Source organism: Mauremys mutica, chromosome 5, assembly GCF_020497125.1.
Source record: "Mauremys mutica isolate MM-2020 ecotype Southern chromosome 5, ASM2049712v1, whole genome shotgun sequence".
NCBI classification, from domain to species: Eukaryota; Metazoa; Chordata; order Testudines; family Geoemydidae; genus Mauremys; species Mauremys mutica.
The window spans coordinates 7,612,863-7,633,302 of NC_059076.1; the positions used below are offsets into that span (position 1 = coordinate 7,612,863).

A 20,440-nucleotide genomic window follows, 5' to 3' on the forward strand; every position below is an offset into this window, starting at 1 on the left:
GAAAGTGTTTCAATACCAGGATGAGGAGGTCTGGCCCAGCCCTGTGTTTTGTGGGTCCTATGCAAAGTAACACCTGTAGCCCATTTCAGGTACTGCAGGCCAGGAAGTAGCATGAAATGACTCCACGCTTATAAAACTAAATTGGCTCTTTATTAAGAAAACTATTTACAGAGGTGCTGAAACTGCAGCTAGCATTCAAGCCATGAACACACAGACTGACTTGCTGGTGCCTCCTCCAAACTTTTCCCTCCTGCAATCTGTTCTCCTCCCTCAAGGCTGTTGCAGGGACCATCCAGTTCTCTCTGCCCCCAAGGGCAGGTCTCTCTCTACTTCCATGTACTCATGATGACCTTCTGAATATCTGTGGCCTCCTTCACCAGTCTACCCCTATCTGTGTATACTTTCCGCACACCCCTATGGACCGAGGTGATGGAGTGGAAGTGTAAGGCTGGAGGGAAGTTAGGGAATATATTCTCATTCGTGGCCCTTTGGAATGAGAGTTGATAGGACAGCTGATGGGGAATTGGGGTTAGCAGTGTGGCTGGCAGGTAACTTTGTGTCCATGAGGTGGGGACTTAGGCTTTGTGCATGTTTCTTTCCACATTGAGGAAGGGGTAAATTGGGTAATAAATTCATACTACTCAGGCTTTTGACCAGGGCAGGATGGTACAAATCTGGGTTCCCCAGGTGGAGAGCTGGGGGTATTTTGGCTGAAGACTCTCTATTATTGGTTCATGCAGTGGTTGGCCAGAGCATTCATGAACACAGCGGAGTGTAGTCTCTGCCTGTGGATGTTGGTATGAGTGCAAGCTTGGAGGGGTTTGCAGCGTGTCACAATGTCTCAGTGTGAGAGGGAGCCCAGATTGGTGAGCCAGAGGGCTCAGCGGTACCCCAGTTCCAGGTGGCACTCCGGGCAGGAGAGAGTGGGGAGGACCTGTCACATTAGCCAGCCACCAATATGTTGTTTTGTAATATCCCGGCCTTTAGATTATTAACAAAAGGTCATCTGGAGAAATAAATCAACTCTGTGACTATTCAACCAACCATTCCCAGAACCAGGAAGTCCAGTATCCAATCAGCAAACTGACAGAAAGAGCTAAAGAGGCTGGTATTTTCTTTAGCCAGATACATTTCTACTGTGTAATCACCATCCTAGGCCACAACCAGTGTAAAATTCCTGACTTGGTTGTAAAGTCCATGTTCCTGGAACCACTTGCTTTCTTGTCTTTAAAGCTATATAGAGGTGGTATTTGGTAGGACGGGGAGCACAGTTACAGGAGGGACTCCAGAGCGATACCACAGAGATCATTTAACACAGGAACTGCCAGACTAGATCAGCCCTGCAGTCCATCTTGTGTTATGACTAGTGGGTCTGGAGTCAGTGAGCCCAACGAGATCCTACAGACATAATGACAGAACAGAGAGGCAGAGAACCAGATGGAGGCCATCCCCACAGGTAGAGAGGGTGGCGACTCCACAGAGACACAGTTTGCGAGACTCAGCGACAGGTGACAGGAAGACAGATGGGTCACTTCCGGCGTTGTTGCCTGTTGGGACACCAAGCTACCACAAAGACTATGCATCCAGCTGAGTCTGTGGTAAAGGCAAGACTACACCTACGGGCTAGCAAGCCCAAGGGAGATGGGTTGGGAGTCTGGGCGTCTGTTTGTTTTCGATGTTTCTAGTAAAATGTTCGCAAAAGAAGGAAGGCGTACCATGAGCAGCAAATCAGGTCCTGGAGGGACCGTTATTGAGGGGACATTGGGAAAGCGAGGACTTAGGCTGGGAGGATGCACCCATGTGGATGGAGCAGTGCTCAGGGTTTAATAAAGTTCCACTTATTCAGCTTAACCTGTGCTCAGCCTCACTCTTTGCTAATGAAACATGTCATCCAATGCCCTGTCTCCAATACTGGCCAGTACCAATTAATCCAGGGAAGGTGTCTAGAAAACCTTTAAAGAACAGTTAACAAACTTCTCCTATGGACAAGTTCTGCTAATCTCCTCAGTTATGCCTTGTGCCCTGAAACATTAGGGTTCGTATCCTGCCTAATGCAACTGTGGAAGGCTCAGAGGTGTCCAATGCTCCTCACCCCACAAGACTCAGGACCAGCTGATGAGTTCCAGTTTCAACCCCCTTAAAGTAACAGGACTCATATTTAAAGTGGCAAGTATATATTTATATGAAACACACAGCTAGGATGACACACAACCACACAGATTGTCTCTTTCCTTTCCCCTCTGTGTGCCACCCCTATATCTACATCCCTTCCCACTATCCAAGAAAAGAGAAGCATATTTAACACTGTGATCCAGGTCACTCACCTTGTGGTTTTGCACAGTCATTACTTGCATCTTCTTTATCACTCATGAACAGCTGATCGTTTCTAGAGCAAAGATGTACACAATGTAATTAGAATTTTTCTGCCCACTGGGGTTCAAATTCTCTAATGACTGAGTAGATCTGTACAGTGCTGTCTGTGTTCCCTCCACAGATGACTATTCCTCTCCCTGCACAACGGTAGATCAATTAAGGGTTGGTTTGTTTTGTTTTAGATAGAAAATATGAAGCATCCCCAGTATTCTCCTCCTGCTTTTTGACAAGTGGAATAGTCCTTGTTGGTTTTGAATAACTATTAGCTGTCATTTGTGGTATCTATAAATCACTCAAATAGCCTTTTATCCCTCATTATTCTTATTAATTATATTTTGATAGCATCTAAGGGTATGTCTACACTGCACTGTAAATCCAGGTCTGTGGGACCAGCACTCTGCAGACTTGGTGTTCCCAAACCCACATTTGTGTGTCCACACTGCATTGTAAACTTGGGTTTGCAATTGCTGGACCCAGGTCTGAGACCTGTGCTGATGCATCCATACTGCACTACTGGACACGAGACATCTGCTTCTGGGGACCCAAGCATGAGCTGCGTTCTGACCGCAAAATGGCAAGGCGTGGCCCAAGTTCACAGTAGGACTTGGGCTTGGATCCACCCCTCCCTGCCAGGTGAACCGTAGGACCCAAATCCTGAGGACTTACTGACCCAAATCAGAAAGATTTGTGTGTGTATGAGCAGGCAGTGGGGTTGGGCTCAAACTTGAGTCTGAGCCAGGGTTTACAATGCAGTGTAGACATACCCAAATGGCCCCAGTCATGGACTAAGACCTGTTGTGTGACTTTAGTGAACAACAGCTATTCTGTGACCTAACTTGGCAGCTAAGATCAGCTCAAGCATCATAAATATGGAAATTTCTGGGTTGTGACCTGAGCAAAACAGCGTAGCATGAAACATTTTATGTCAGTAAAAACGTGTGTCTGTATAACAAGGTGTCCCCTATGCGGAAGTGATAGATATGCCATTTAATCATGAAAATCAGTGACAAATGACTTAGATCATAAGCTCCTTGGGGCAGAGACGCTGTGGTTGTACAATGCCTAGTGCAATGAGGTCTGGTGCATGACTGGGGTGCTAAGTGCCACAGCAATAAACATAAATAAAAAAATTACAGCTCCATGTTGATTAATTGTGAAATCGTGTGCCAAATGGAAAGTCATGTGATAAATGCATCTAGACTAAAATCCTGGCTCCAGTTAAGTCAATGAGGCCTATGCCACTGATGTCAGTGGGTCTGGACGTTCATTCTTATTGTACATTCTTGAGTACCTCCATGGCCTCTGATCCATCCAACTTGGTACTACTTCAGCATAGCGACCGCTTCACACAGCCATCAGTTTAAAATAAATGCACCAGAGCTATGGGTTCACATTCCCCAAACAGCAGCTTCTCCCAGGTAGATCAATATGGCATCAGGTAGCAACTTTTCTACCCCTCACTGTTTCACCACTTCAAAGCCTGATGTATCTCAGGCCTCTCAGACTAGAAAATTCATCTTTCCACTGTTGGGAAGGGGAGATTTCCAGGATTCCAATGAGACGCTTAGCACTGGAAGGTCAGGCATCCTAGAATACGAGACTTTAAAAACAGGACCTTTTAGGTCATTTTTAGAGGTTTTTATGAGATCTGTACTATTGGACTCATGGTAACTAAGGCCAAAGAGCTTAAACCCACACTTCACTTTAAGTGATTTGTTTTCTTAGGGTCTAATACATGTGGTTTTACTGGTTAGACTGGAGCTAAATGAAGGTCAGTGTAGGTGTTTCATCTTAGGTTTCTATCTTTGCTGGGTTTTCCCCAGATTAGCAAGTGAAGGACCTACCACCTTCCCCCAATAGGAAGTGTGTTTATTTAGCTACACCTTGTGTGTTTATCTGGTTGTTTTTTGTTTTTTGGGGGGGTTTTTTACTTTGCATTTTTCTTAGAGGTGGTTTCCATTTTGTCTCTTTTATAATTAAAGCAAGATCCTCACTCCCTCATTTGTACTTTATATTTTCCTTTACCCCATGTAGGGTTCAATTCAACAAAGCCTGAAGTGAAATAAAAAAATCACAAGAGAAACCAACAAAACTGCCTGCAGTGATAGCTTTCAGGAGTGCTGCTACTCGTGAGTTGTTCATTCCCCTGCTGATATAGCAAAACTCCAAGTGCAAATTATTTCTTTGGCTACAAACTCCTCCACAGGGTGTAACATCTAGAGTTGGAATACAGTAAATAGCAAGAGTGGAGTGCTAGTTGTCAACCACCGGGAAGCAGTTCTAGACTCAGCCCAGCAAAGGGATTGCTTGGATCCTTGTTACTGTTATTACTAGGGGAAAGCCCATGCAGTCATACAGGTGTAATTTGTACAGGGAAGAAAGAGGAAAATGGCTGTGAACTGACAAATTCGACAGTAATAGACCATGAATCCAAGGGATGATTGATCCCAACCATCCTGGTAACTGTTTCCATCACTTCACACTGGCTGTACAGACATTCATCTGAAATCAACAAGATAAAGTTCTTGTCTTTATTGAATTTCATTTTGGAAGGGAAAAATCAAATGCACAACTGCAAAATGGGAAATAACTGGCTGGATGATAGTATTGCCGAAAAGGACCTGGGAATGATAGTGGATTACAAACTGAATATGAGTCAACAATATGATGGATTTGTGAGCAAGGCTAATATTCTGGCGTGTGTTGACAGGAGAGTCATATGTGAGGCATGTCCCACTCTACTCAGCACTGGTGAGATCTCAGCTGGAGTACGCTGTCCAATTCTGGGCACCACGTTTTAGGAGAGATGTGGATTAATTGGAGAGAGTCCAGAGAAGAGCAATAAAAACGATAAAAGTTTTAGAAAACCTGACCTATGAAGAAAGACTTAAAAACCTGGTACCTCTGAGTCTTGAGAAAAGACGAACAAGAGAGGCCATGATCACAGTCTTCAAATACCCAGAGGTGCTGGAACTTGGGGTGCTGGGGGTGCTGCCATACCCCGACTTGAAGTGGTTTCTATCATATACAGGGTTTAGTTTGGTTCAATGGTTCTCAGAAAAACTGTTCCAGCACCTCTGCAAATACATTAAGGTCTGTTATAGAAAGAACAGTGATCAATTGATCTCCATGTCCACTGAAGGTAGGACAATGGGGTTAATTTGCAACAAGTGAGATTTAGGTTAGATATTAGAAAAAATAAACTTTCTAACTCTAAGGGTTGTTAAGCTTTGGAACAGGCATCCAAGGGAGATTGTTGAATTCCTGTCTCTGGAGGTTTCTACGAACATTTTGGACAAACATCCTCTCAGAGATCACCTAGGTTTACTTGATCCTGCCACAGCACAGAGGGCTGCACTTGATTGTCCTCTTGAGGTCCCTTCCAATCTGACATTGTTTATGGTTCTAGGCTTCATGTAGGCACACGGTGACAATCCTTGTATTACTACATGTATTGTAGTAGCACTTAGCCACCCCTACGGCGATCAAGGCCTCATTGTATTAGACACACAGAGGTGGTTCCTGCCCCCAAACAGTAGAAAATCTAAATAAGGAAGGCAGAGGAAAGGCAAGAGAAAGGAATAGTCTAGAGCGGTGTTTTTCAATGACTGGTCTATGGACTGGCACCAGTCCCTAAGATCTCTCTGACACAGTTTAGGAAGGGAGCACGCTAGTCCCTGGTATCAAAAAGGTTGAGAACTACAGGTCTAGTGGATAGGACAGCAGCCTGGGAGTCAGGATATCTGGTTTCCATTCTCAGCTCTGACCATAACCTTGGGCAAACGACTCCTGTTTCACCTCCCATCCTTTGCCTGTCCTGTTGGACAGTCAGGGACTGTCTCTTACTATATGTTTTTAATATGCTCAGTTCAAGGGGCTCAGCTGAGGACTCTACGCTTTGCTATAATACAAAAATATAATTATTAGTCCCATTTTACAGAAATAGAACTGTGAGGCCAAAAGGCCAAACGATTTGCCCCAGTTCACACACAATCTGTGGTAGGAATTGATGTCTGATCCCTGAGTCCCAGGCCAGTGCCTTAACTTCAAAACCTGTCTTTGCAAAGTACAAGGATGCAGAATTGTCAAGATCAAGCAATGCTGCAAGCAGCCTCCCCCTATATTAAATGACTTGTGAATAAAGCAGAGTGAGTGATTCATATTAAATAATTTCTTTGATGAATCTTGACTTCTTTTCATTGACAAATTGTTCACAAAGAGATGTCAATTTGCTCAGATTTATTCAGAATTACTCAATGAATAGTGTCTATGAATAATACCTGATCTGTAGCTCAGTCTCAAGCAAGTCATTGCAAACATTTGATGTTGGAAATCTGAGATGTTTTTACTGGACACATATGTCAAATGGCATATTTCTGGGCCCGGATTGGATGAGCGCAGGTGTTAGAAACAGGTTCCCGAAGCAGATCTTTGCAATTAGACATTCAGAATTCATTTCTGGCAAATATTCTGCAATACTCATGTTAAAAATCATTGATTCAGTCAACATTCCTGCCAATAAACTTATTTACTAGAATGATCACAGTCAAAGTAAATTGGTTAGAATGTCAAAATGATATTCACAGAACACTTTCAAAGTCTTTCCCCATTTTAGTGGTGAGTTCTCATGGGGAAGTGCAAACCAAGAGACGCTGCACAATTTGTAAGGTAAGGAGTAAGAGATGACAGCAGCTGACTGGAAGGATCTCTGTGGTGGAAGAAGATCAGAATTGAATCCACTGTACTGAACATGGTAAGACCACCAGAAGAGGAGATTTAAAAGAAAAAGCTAACAGGTAATGAAGGAAAGTCAGTCAGAAGTGAAACACAGCTGAGAACTGTGTGAGGGGAGGGAAAAGGTCTTGGTTACGAGAGAGAGAGTCAGAATACATAAAGACATGAATGCAGAGACTAACTGAAGATTACCAAAGGGAACTGGTGCAGGAACAGACTGAGGACTCAGCTGAACAGCTACATGACCTAACTGTTTGGAAACAAAACATGTGTTCGGATGTGTTAGCCAGATATGAAGAGGAGGTAGGCAGAGCCCAGAACAAGGGGGCAGTGCAACCAAGAGCTTTAAAATCATTAAAGCCTTTACAGGGAAGCAAGAGGGATGGAGCTGGGAGTTTCATTTGTATTAAATTCAAGCACAGCAAAAGCATTTTATTGGTTCAAGTTCAACTCTGGTCTGAAACGTGACTTTAAAAGAGCATCTGTTTAGTCAACAGAGCCATTCCTTGTGTGACACAGAGTCATTGGTGTTTCAATGCATTTTACTCCTGGCAGCCCAACCCAACCAACACAGGAGAGCGAGGTGGACTCCATTCCTTCCTGTGTATCACCCACGGTCCGGCTTCCCACATGCCAGCCAGTTCCACCCGCATAGCCCCCTGCAGGCGATGTGACAGCACAGGCCTGCAGAACCTTTATCACCAGGGTTAGCGCACGGGGATAAGGAGAGCCCACTGACTCCTCAGCCACCATCACTTTAATTTAAACAACTTGTCGCCGCCTTCAGCGTGCTGCCTAACTCGGCTCCTTTGTACTGCGTTGTCCCTTGTCCCCTCCACTCTGCCAATGCTTCCAGTCTTGTCCAGCCATGGCCCTTTCCCCCCACAGAATCTTTGTCCCACCCCAGGCTCTGCAGAGTTCTTTCTAGGTCTTGCAGACAGCATCACCTCCCAGGGCTTTCTCCCTCGAGGTTCCCATCTGCCTCTCCCCAGGGTGCATGTGTCTCCACATCTCTCTCTTTCCTGTGGAAACCCAACCCTGGGGTTGTGCCCCATGGTCTTGCCCTTGTGCCAAGGTTCATCATAAGGGCTTGCTCCACCCCTGTGGCTTCCCAGAGTGTCTCCTGGCCCTTGGCCAAAGCTCCTTTCTCAGGAGAGGACCCCCAGGCCTATTGTCCACCTGGTCTTCCTGCTTCCCTCCTCCTGCCCTGAAATCTTTCTTTGATTAGTCTCCCCACTCCTCACAGCTGGGATTCATCCTTAATTCAGCCACCCAGCTCTTCCCCAGCTGGAATGAATCCTAAACTGGGCCTGGTCCACTCTCCAAGGCCAACGAGGTGCACTAATTGCTCTCAGGTTCCAGTAACTCTGCCTCTGCCATCACAGTCCCCTCACTTGTCTGCTCGTCTGTTTGCCCTAGATCACGAGCTCGTCTGTTTGCCCTAGATCACGAGCTCCTTGGAGCAGTGTCCATCTTCGGAAGTATTTTGATATTGTCTAGTTCCTAGTGCAGGGGGAGTCGGTTATTTTTTGTCAAGGTCCAAATTTCTTGTTCAAGGTCTAGTCAACGTCCAGACTCCAGAGAAAATAAAAAATAACATCAATAATGGTAATAATAAATCAAGAAAAAGATTTCAGGGTCTGCTCAAAAGCATCTGGCGGTCTGGATTTGGCCTGCCGTCCACCTATTGACTACCCCTGACCTAGTGGATGCTACCGTAGATAATCATAATGTACGATTGTGCTGGATGTTATCCTTGTTGTTGTTATGCCTACACCTTTTAATACATTCTCCCCTAAAAATGGAATGACTTGGGCCAGTTATTAAAGTGAGCAGGATTAAACCATGTCTTCAGTGTAAACCAACGGAAGCAGTTAATTGGGAGAAAAGGTGATGGTAGTTATAAGGGGAAGAAAGAGCCCTAGTTAGCTGCTTACTCCAGCTCACATGGACTACAGAACCGTTATTACTTTTTGGAGCCGACTCTCCAAAAGTGGCCGAAACACCAGGCAAAATTATTCTGCCTTTTTGCTCTGGCAAGCTAAAGAAAATGTTCCTTTATAAAACCTTGCGTGTCCCTTTCGCTCTTGCTCTCTCACACGAGGACGTGTAGTTAGGTTTCCCCACTGACCTAATTATCTGTTTCTTTTCAACCACAACAGGTTTTGTACAGCACAGCAAGCAAACAGCCAAAGGTGTCTGACCCTTCATGAAAGAAGCAGGCAATCCCCTGGACAGGCCATTCCAGGCCTGTGGGCTCCTTTAATCTTTCATAAGGTCTCTTACAACTTCAGCAGTCATGTACCTGCTGTAAAATGCTGCTGCTACAATGCTTTTCTTAAGCCCCCATTGACTTAGTGAATACTCTTTCCATATTCTCATTGACAGTGTCCTTTGCTTTTTGCAGGACTTTTAGACCTATTTTAGTTGTACAGTTGTTCTTTTGTAATTCATGTACACTTCTCTCTGAGTATTAGATCACTAAATCAGAGGTTTAAGAGGGAGGAATAGCTCAGTGGTTTGAGCATTGACCTGCTCACCCCAGTGTTGTGAGTTCAACCCTTGAGGGGGCCATTTGGGGGGAAAAATCTGTTTGGGGATTGGCCCTGTTTTGAGCAGGGGGTTGGACTAGATGACCTCCTGAGGTCCTTTCCAACTCTGATATTCTATTCTTCTTCTAGGTCCTCTGTGACATGAATGAACCAGTGAAAAGAGTCCAGTTGGATTTTGCACTTTATCTCAAGCCCTTAATATAGGACATAGTCTCTACCGCTATAATATGTCGATCCACTCGAGATGCTGAACTCAGGCACTGCAATGATGCAGACCATATCAGAACCTAGACTGATGCATAAGTGCTGGAACTAGGGGTGCTGGGGGTGCTGCCGCACACCCTGGCTTGAAGTGGTTTCCATCATATACAGGGTTTACAGTTTAGTTTAATGGCTCTCAGCACCTCCACTATAAAAATAGTTTCAGCAGCCTGGGACTGATGGGTAGAACTATAGCAAGTGCTACTCTGTAGTTACAGGAATGCTCTCGCTATAAAGGTACACAACTAGATCTGGTCAGAATTTTTTCAAAGAAATTTTGACTAAAGATGGGGCTTCCACAACAATGGTGTGTGTGTGTGTGTGTGTGTGTGTGTGTGTGTGTGTGTGTGTGTGTGTAAGAACTGAATTTCTTTTGCAATTTTGTTTTGACAAAATTTCATAACAAAAAAATTCTACCACAATATTTTTTTTTGAAAGTTTCTAAACATTTTTTGTTTCAAAACTCTGGGGAAAGGCCAATTTTGTCTCACTCCCCTGCCTTTTCCAGTGGCAAAAAGGAAGGGGAAGTTGGTTAAGAAAGGAAGAGAATGCAGTATTTTTTCTAAATGAAACATTTTGGACTGATTTTTTTCCAAATAAAAAAAAAATAAGTGCAAAGTTTCCAACAAGATACATTTTTGTTGTTGTTTTTTTTTATTTTATTTTATTTTTTTTATTTTTTTTGCAAACTAACCTTACCATTTTGCAACAAGCTCTACATGCAATGAGTCATCTCTCCCTGCTTTCCTTTCAGCTGCAGAAGATAAACATAAAACACTGTATAGGTGGCTGGTAGATCTTCTAGTGGGTTTATTGATCTGCAGTTTACAATGCTCAGCTGTCACACAACTGAGCTGGGGAGTCTTGCTGGAGGGACAGGCCTGCCGCTGCTAAATGGCACATTTAATTGGCTCTATTTATTTTCCTGAGCTTCTCTGAAGCACACATCCCAAAGAGGAAAGATCCGAAACACGGAGACTTCAGCAATGCCCCCACAAGCCATCCTTAGTGGACAAAACACACCTTTTTGGGGTGAAATCCTGGCTCTGCTGAAACCCCCCCACAGATTTTAATGGGGTCAGGATTTCACACTATCCAGCTTCATCTGCCTGACCCTATAGTCCTCAGCCCATGCCCTCAACAAAAGCCCAGGCAAACAATCCACCATGTAGAATACCCTACAGGTAAAATTCTCATAAGTCCTAAGTGACTTAGGAAACCAAGTGCCATTGAAAGTCATTGGGAATGTAATAGAGTCCTCGGTGGGTTAGGTGGCCTAGCAGTTATCACACCTAGCACCACCTCCCAGTGGGGAGGTCCTGAAGTCCAGGCCCTCTGTTAATCAGAGGTGTGGTGTTGGGTGGCAGATGGCTCATGTCCCACCTGTAGCCAGGTCAGCCCACTCCATTGGGCTCTGATCCATGGAGGATCAACAGTATCTGGTCCCCAAGGTGCTCTCTGAATTACCCTCCCTCAGTAACTTCCTACCACTACTTTTCTCCCCCGACTTCCAATAGATGGTGAAAATAAAAAGCAATCAAACCATCAGCCCCAACCAGGCTCAGTTTGCAGCCTCATCGACTCGGGAAGCCCTCTCCAGCACCCTTGTCAGGGGCTTTCAGGCTAGGTGTGTCCTCCTCCCCAGCCTCCCCATTCTGAGCTAGGTGGCTTCCTTTTCAACCCTTTCTCCAGCTGGAGCCTGCCCTGCAGGGCCGGGGGGTGGCAAGGCACTTCCTGGGCCCAGTACTGTTGTCTAACCCCACCTGTCCCTGTGTGCGGGTTGTTTACCTTATCACAAGGACATAAATGCCTGAGCACATACGTCACTTTTGCAAATGGAACTTGGGTTCCTAAGTCACATAGGTGCTTTTGCAAATTTCCCCCTAACTATAAACTAATGCAGGCTCTGATGGACCAAGGGAAGAGTGGTATTGACGAAGGGGGAATAACCTGTCAGCAGCCTTTTGAAGCAGAGGCTGTTACCTTGCGTAACTGCAGTAATGGGGAAATGATTTGGGCAAAGGGGAAGCCAGACAGGGTTTATAGATTACAAGTACTTTAAACACCAATTGGGAACCAGAGCAAACTACAAAACACCAGTGCAAAGTACTCCCTATATGAAGCATGGCTTCTAAAGTGGGCAGACACATTCTGCAATACTTTCAAGGCTAGGTTTCCACTGAGATAATATTAACAACACTCTAGGGCCAGATTTGTAAAGGTATTTAGGTGCCTTAAGATACAGCTAGGTACCTAGGGTAGATCAATAAAGGGAGTTAAGACTTGGTATAAAGTAGTTCAGTATTCATTGGAGGATGCAATGGAAGCCAGGTCTCCCAAGTGAGCACCCTAACCTCCATGCTAGAGACTCATTCTTTCTCTCCCTGGCTCTCCCAGCTTTAACAGGGGAGACTGAGAAGATCCTGGCAGGCAGGGAACTCCCCTGGGAGGTGAAGAGAACATAAGAACAGCCATTCGGGGTCAGACCAATGGTCCATCTAGCCCAGTATCCTGTCTTCCAACAGTGGCCAGAGCCTGATGCTCCAGAGGGAATGAACAGAACAAGGCAATTTATCAAGTGATCCGTTCCCCATCATCCAGCCCCATCTTCTGGCTGTCAGAGGTTTAGGGATATCCAGAGCATGGGACTGCATCCCTGGCCACATTAGCCAATAAGCATGGATGGAACCTATCCTCCATGAATTTATCTAATTTTTTTTTTAACCCAGTTATAATTGTGACCTTCACAACATCCCCTGGAAATGACTTCCCCAGCTTGACTGTGTGTTGTGTGAAGAAGTACTTTCTTGAGTTTGTTTTAAATCTGCTGCCTATTCATTTCATTGGGTGACCCCTGGTTCTTGTGTTATGTGAAGGGGTGAATAACACTGCCATATTCCCTTTCTCCACACCATTCTCTCTGTCTTCATCCTCTCTTTTCTAAGATGAACTGTCCAATTCTTTTTCATCTCTCCTCATATGTTCCATACACCTAAACATTTTTGTTGTCCTTCTCTGTACATTTTCCAATTCTAATGCATCTTTTGGAGATGGAGCAGTATTTGAGGTGTGGATTTATATACTGGCATTATGATATTTTCTGTCTTATTGTCTATCATTTTCTTAATAGTTCCTAACATTCCGTTATCTTTTTTGACTGCCGCTGCACATTGGGCACATGTTATCAGAGAACTAGCCACAATGACTCCAAGATCTCTTTCTTGAGTGGCAACAGCTAATTTAGACCCCATCATTTTATATGTATAGTTGGGATTATGTTTTCCAATGTGCATTACTTTGCATTTATCAACATTGAATTTCATCTGCCATTTTGTTGCCCAGTTTTGTGAGATGCCTTTGTAACTCTTTGCAGTCTGCTTTGGACTTAAGAGCTTTGGATTTAAGAGACCTGAGCTCAAGACCCTCTTCCCGAATAGGGATTCAAACTTGGATCTCTCACATCCCACACGAGAGCCCTGACCGCTGGGCTGCTGGCTGTAAAGGAACATCCATTTCCTTTGTTTGTCCACGTTAGGTGTGCTCTGAGAACACCTCACCAGCGCTTAGAGGTGAGCTAGGTGCCAAGCAGGTCAATGGAGTCAGGACCTAGGCTGTTTCGTGTACATTGAGACCCCTAAGGGACATTACTGGTGGAAACGTATCCACCTAGGGAATGTAGACACCTCCGGGGTGAGGCAGCAGCTGAGCAGGGGGTTGAGGGTTTTCTGTCGCACTTAAATGTTGCATTTAGGCATCTAAATTGTCAATTAAGCATTTAAGTCCCTTTGTAGATCTAGCCTGGAGTGTGATTTTCAAAAGTGCCTAGGCACCAAACTCCCACTGATTTAATAGGAGGTAGGCGCCTTCATGCTTCTGAAAAATCACACTGGTACCTACCTGCCTCTTTAGGCACCTAAATACCTTCACAAATATGGCCCTTTATGCTTATATTGTGCTTTTTCAGCCATAGATCTCAAAGCACTTACACACAGGGAAAGTGAATTGCCCACAGTTACACAGCAAGTGGTGAAAGAACCAGGAACAGAAACCAAGTCTCCTGCCACCCAGCTCTGTGCCTAAACCACTGACCACATTGTCTTGCCCTGCTTCGGTGTTATTATATTTGCTTGGTAATTTTTACCATCAGGTGAGAAATTCCCTAAAGGACTTCAGAAGCCTCCCCAGCTGTTCACAGTGCCTGTAGAGCCCAACAGGTCCAATGGATGCTCTTCCAATCAGAACCTTGCATGGTTTCATATGCAGCTGTGCAGGGTTTTTCACAAATAACCCGTAATCAGATTTCCATGTGGAATGATGGAAGCTCAAATGATTCTACATGAAACCTAAAGGCTAAACTTTGCCTCCCCTCATACAGATGTCCTCTTTTTCTGCAACAGGACAAGAAAACTCCCTGCAATTTTCTCTCACCTTTCAGAGACAAAGAATTAAAATGTTAGTTCTGTTTTAAATATAAAGTGTGTAAAAGTCAATAAACACCACTGTTAAAATACTGATAAATCGTTATTGGTCTCCTGTACAAACATCTGAAACCATCAAGATATTTTTTATGATCTTTCCTTGTTGGTTTGTTTCGTACTGGTGGTTATTAAAGAGATGGTTAATACGACTATTAACAAAGCTTTTGATACAGTCTCCCACAGTATTCTTGCCAGCAAGTTAAAGAAGTATGGGCTGGATGAATGGACAGTAAGATGGATAGAAAACTGGCTAGATGGTCGGGTTCAACAGGTAGTGTTCAATGGTTCCATGTCTAGTTGGCAGCCAGTATCAAGTGGAGTGCCCCAAGGGTCGGTGCTGGGGCCGGTTTTGTTCAATATCTTCATTAACGATCTGGAGGATGATGTGGACTGCACCCTTAGCAAGTTTGCAGATGACACTAAACTGGGAGGAGTGGTTGATACGCTGGAGGGTAGGGATAGGATACAGAGGGACTTAGACAAATTGGAGGATTGGGCCAAAAGAAATATGATGAGGTTCAACAAGGACAAGTGCAGAGTCCTGCACTTAGGACGGAAGAATCCCATGCACTGCTACAGACTAAGGACCGAATGGCTGGGCAGCAGTTCTGCAGAAAAGGACCTAGGGGTTACAGTGGATGAAAAGTTTAATATGAGTCAACAGTGTGCCCTTGTTGCCAAGAAGGCTAATGGCATTTTGGGCTGTATAAGTAGGGGCATTTCCAGCAGATAGAGGGATGTGATCATTCCCCTCTATTCAGCACTGGTGAGGCCTCATTTGGAGTACTGTGTCCAGTTTTGGGCCCCACACTACAAGAAGGATGTGGATAAATTGGAGAGAGTCCAGCGGAGGGCAACAAAAATGATTAGGGGGCTGGAGCACATGACTTATGAGGAGAGGCTGAGGGAACTGGGATTCTTTAGCCTGCAGAAGAGAAGAATGAGGGGGGATTTGATAGCTGCTTTCAACTACCTGAAAGGGGGTTCCAAAGAGGATGGATCTAGACTATTCTCAGTGGTAGAAGATGACAGAACAAGGAGTAATGGTCTCAAGTTGCAGAGGGGGAGGTTTAGGTTGGACATTAGGAAAAACTTTTTCACTAGCAGGGTGGTGAAGATCTGGAATGGGTTACCTAGGGAGGTGGTGGAATCTCCTTCCTTAGAGGTTTTTAAGGTCAGGCTTGACAAAGCCCTGGCTGGGATGATTTAGTTGGGTTTGGTCCTGCTTTGAGCAGGGAGTTGGACTGGATGACCTCCTGGGGTCCCTTCAAACCCTGAGATTCTATGATTCTATGACTACTATCTAAAAATCTAGGCATGTCCCTTGGCAACAGGCTCTTTCCTTTTGAGTCCTGCACACAAATAGGTTGTCATGAGTACATACCACTGATGGATTCTTAAGAGTCTGCCATGTTTCTTTCAGTGGGGTTCATTGCGGCAGAGCTGTGACCTTGGCAATGTGTTCATGCAAGGGAGTAAAGTAGTGTAGCTTCCTCCTTGACGTTCCTGCATGGGCTTTCAACATAAGGGTTTCCAATGCCAGCAGCAGGAATGATGAACCCCAGGCTTTGTGCTCAGGGATTGCAGCTAGCTCCTGCACTGGGCATTGTGGGAAGATGCTCTCACAAAAATGTACGTGCCAGACGGACTGGCAGGGGGAACTGGTGGAAGCTAATAACCCACCAGAAACTCCACGTCCCCTGAGTTATGGCCCTGTCTTCATTCTGCTCTGTGGATGAACTGGGACACCGCTATCCACACTCCTGTATCATCTATTCACTGTGAACGCAGTGTTTGTCGATGCCTGCTAATTACAAAGCCAGCAATGCACAATTTGTCAAGAGATAAAAGAGGCAGCTGGTGTATTCATTTATTAAAACTCAGCCAGCTCTTTCTATAAGTTGCAGCTCTTTGCTTGTTCTTTAGGATTTACATTTTAAACGATCAGGGATCTAATAAGCCAGCATGGCATCTCATTATCAAAGATGTATCTTCAGGCCTCTACCTGAAGGGAAAGTTGTGGGTTTTTCCACTTCGTATCCCTCAGTTTAAATACCTGCTGGTTTGTTTCATCTCTGCTTTCTACTTCAAAGTTTTCCAGCCCCAGGAGTGCAGCTTTTCACTCAGCTAGCCGGTGAAACACAAGCTCAAAAACTTGCAGCTGAATCCAGACACCAAGCAGCTAAGAAGACATCATTGGTTTATGAAGCTTGGGCTTTCTCGTTGGAAATGTTTAATTAGCAATTAAGCAAATATCTCTATTTGGCGCTCAGAATGGGGGTGGGGGAGAGAGCTAAGTGTGCTTTGTGGGTTTACAGCTCATTCTGGAAAGAAATTGAAGCACATTTGGTTTCTCTCTTAAGCAGATGCCATGACTTTAGCTACGACTCATATGTGAGATGGTGAGAACAATAGGGGAGACTAGGACCATCCATCCTCTCTGTGCAGAGCAGGTGCAGTGCAACAATTACGGCATAATCAGAGCATCCTCCTGCTGCTTTCCCAATCAACAGTCAGGTAATAATAGCTTTATAGATTAAATATCAAGTTGCAACTAAGTTAGGTAACTGCATCATAAAAAACAATATTGATGTTTAAAGGAATTAGGTAAACCTAGTCAGTGAAGCATAGCATCTCATTCATATCAGTCTCCAGCTAGGCACTAGCTGTTCCAGGTATCGATCCAATCATTTGCTTGCCTAAGTATTTTACTTCCCTCTGTGCAATCTCTCTTACCTCTTCCTCTCCCTCTGGCCTCCACCCTCCCTCCCACTCACAGGTGCCACCTCTATTCCTCTTGATAGCTAGAAAGCTGTTAGAGGCAAAAAATGTTAATTACCTGCAATTTGCCACTAACTTCTATTATCGCTGCATGGTACCGCTGCTTCCACTGTTAAAACCAGGAGGCCCAGGAAAACATCGCAGTAGTTGAAGACTATTTAGCAGTGATGCTCCATTCCTGGCTGTCCAAAGTTCTGCCAGCAGGCATGGGCAGGGCATCATGTCATGCCATGCTGGAAACGGTCAGGAAAAACAGCAGCTGAAAACATGGCTGACCCGTCTTGTGTACCCATGGCGGGGGGGGGGCGTAAAGAGGGCATAATGCATCTCCACCCCTTATGCCCTTGCCCTGCCACCCATGGGGAGTGGTGTAGCAGGGACAGCAGTCTCTGAGGAGCTGCTGGGTCCCCTGCACGCATGTGGATGGAAAGGGATAGAGAATGCTGTGACGGTGCAATAGGGATGCACCAGGCAGAGGGCTTGCACAGGGGATGAAACCAGGAGGCAGGATGTGGTTCTCTGAGTCACAGTCTGCTCCCTGGACTGCTCTGGGGCAGCAGAACATGTTGTCCATCCATGGGCTCGCAACAGAGCCACAATTGACCCCAATGGAGAGAGAGATCCTCTCCCCAGAAATAGCCAGGCACCCTTTCAGTCAGCATTGGGCTGGATGCCAGCATATTCCTTTTCCTAACCCCTTCATTTTGCTCACGGCTCCCATATCTTGAACAAGCTCCTCTGTGCATGCACATCAGGCGTCAGCCAATACTGCTAGGCTCTGAAATATCATTCCCATGTATGCTCCCTTCTGAAGGCGTGTTGTAATCCCATGACATCACTTCTGGCACACAGTGACAAAATTCACATGGGCTTCTGCAAACATCTGTATGTACCAGGCACTGCCTGTGTCAAGGTTCCTTCCCCACTCTGAACTTTAGGGTACAGATGTGGGGACCTGCATGAACACCTCTAAGCTTAACTACCAGCTTAGATCTGGTCTCGCTGCCACCATCCAGATTTCTGAGTTATCTGGAAAACTCTCTTCCCCCCAAAAACCTTCCCCTCCCTGGGTAGCCTTGAGAGACTCCTCCACCAATTCCCTGGTGAGTCCAGATCCAATCCCCTTGGATCTCAAAAACAGGGACAAAATCAATCAGATTTTTAAAAAGAAGGCTTTTAATTAAAGAAAAGAAACGTAAAAATCATCTCTGTAAAATCAGAATGGAAAATAACTTTACAGGGTAATCAGATTCATAGAGCCCAGAGGAACCCCCTCTAGCCTTAGGTTCAAAGTTACAGCAAACAGAGGTAAAATCCTCTCAGCAAAAAGGAACATTTACAAGTTGAGAAAACAAAAATAAAACTAACACGCCTTACCTGGCTGTTACTTACGAGTTTGAAATATGAGAGACTGGTTCAGAAAGATTTGGAGAGCCTGGATTGATGTCTGGTCCCTCTTAGTCCCAAGAGTGAACAACCCCCAAAACAAAGAGCACAAACAAAAGCCTTCCCCCCCCCTTAAGATTGAAAGTATCTTGTTCCCTTAATGGTCCTCTGGTCAGGTGTCAGCCAGGTTTCCTGAGCTTCTTAACCCTTTACAGGTAAAAGGATTTTGGTGTCTCTGGCCAGGGGGGATTTTATAGTATTGTACACAGGAGGGCTGTTCCCTTCTCTTTATAGTTATGACAGGGTGTGAAACCTAGAGCTGAATGCACACTGCGTACATAACCATTCACTTGCAGTTAACTACCATCACTGAATTCACAGATATCCATTTCCATCCAGACGTTGGCTTGGCTCACACAAACGGGTATGCACAAAAAGAGAGAGAAAGCTGGAGCTCCTCCTCTCTTCTCTCCCTGCCTTTCCGTTCCTAATTATTTGGATTCATTGCCCCATTCCCGCCATTCCCTTCCTGTGACCCCAATTTAAAACCAAACCATGTAGCCTTCACCCAACAAAATGCACAACTGACAAAGCGGAGTCTGTCATCGCCATGTTCCTTTGCTTCGCTGTTCCTTCACATCCCCAACTCTTCAAGGGTTTGTGTTTTTAAGATTGCATTTTCTGTAGGACAGGGACCCACTGCCTCTGAGTTTGTACAGCACCTAGCGCCATACAGACCCAATCATAATTGGCATGGGGGGGGCACTACCACTTAGTTATTAATATTATTTTCATGATATAATAATATTAAACTATTACAACAATAAATTAATAACATAGTATTGGAAGCCTGTTTTACAATGTGGCACATTTACAGTGAGTAGACGATATTGGGGTGGGATGAAGGGACAGGGAGTATCAACAAGCAAGCCAAGTTTTCCTCCTCTCAATCCTTTTCCAAATGAAACTCAACCTCCCTGTGTGATACCGGGTGCAGGAAAGTATTTTTGAGGGGAGGAAAAGTTATAACAGGCAGAGGGAAAGTAACACAGAATTAGCAGGGTAAGATATTTATTGCAGGAAAATGCAAACTGAGAAGAGAAATCAATGGTGAGTAAACAGGAGAAGAAAAGAACCTCTTGGCCTTGTCAGAAGCTTTGTGGGAGAGAGCCTTCAATCTGAAATGTGCTGATACTAAATTATCCCTGTATCTGATCTAGATTCTAATAATTGAAAACTCCCACTGCTGGAACAGACCAGTTTGCTGAATGACCACTAATTTCTCAGGACTGGGGATTAAGCAGATGAAACTACTGCATATATCTAATCAAATCTGAATTTTTATTCTCTGATACATCACATCCTACATTGTGTTATGATTATAAATGATCACACCATGTTCTGCGGCATGCATGGATGAGACGTGGGCTTTCCTTAATGCTGTCATATAGTTCTTCTGTTTTCACAGCTGTGATTACTTGTACTGTAGCTAGATTTCCAGAAAGATATACAAGAAGAGGTGTTACAGTTCTCGTTGTTGCCTTGGCATACCAAATTTAACACATTAAGCCCCTGGATACTGCAGATCTCTCTCTCTATCCATAATTATAGAATCATACACATGTAGGACTGGAAGGCACCTCGAGAAGTCATCTAGTGCAACCCCTTTTACTGAGACAGGACCAAGTAAACGGAGCCCATCCCTGACAGGTGTTTGTCCAACCTGTTCTTAAAAACCTCCAATGATGGGGATTCCACAATTGTCTTTGGAAGCCTATTCCAGAGTCTAACCACCTGGATAGTTAGAAAGTTTTTCCTAATCTCTAACCTAAATCTCCCTTGTTGCAGATTAAGCCCATTACTGCTTGTCCTACC

The 20,440-nt window shown here is 44.7% G+C and overlaps 1 long non-coding RNA gene across 1 annotated transcript in view; it reads right to left on the reverse strand.

The window, feature by feature from the left end:
* LOC123370787 overlaps nucleotides 1-20,440 on the reverse strand; it is a 52,657-nt gene that overhangs the window by 19,053 nt on the left and 13,164 nt on the right. Inside the window, exon 3 of the long non-coding RNA XR_006579549.1 lies at nucleotides 2,325-2,386. This is a non-coding gene — a long non-coding RNA (uncharacterized LOC123370787). The remainder of the gene's footprint in view (nucleotides 1-2,324; nucleotides 2,387-20,440) is intronic.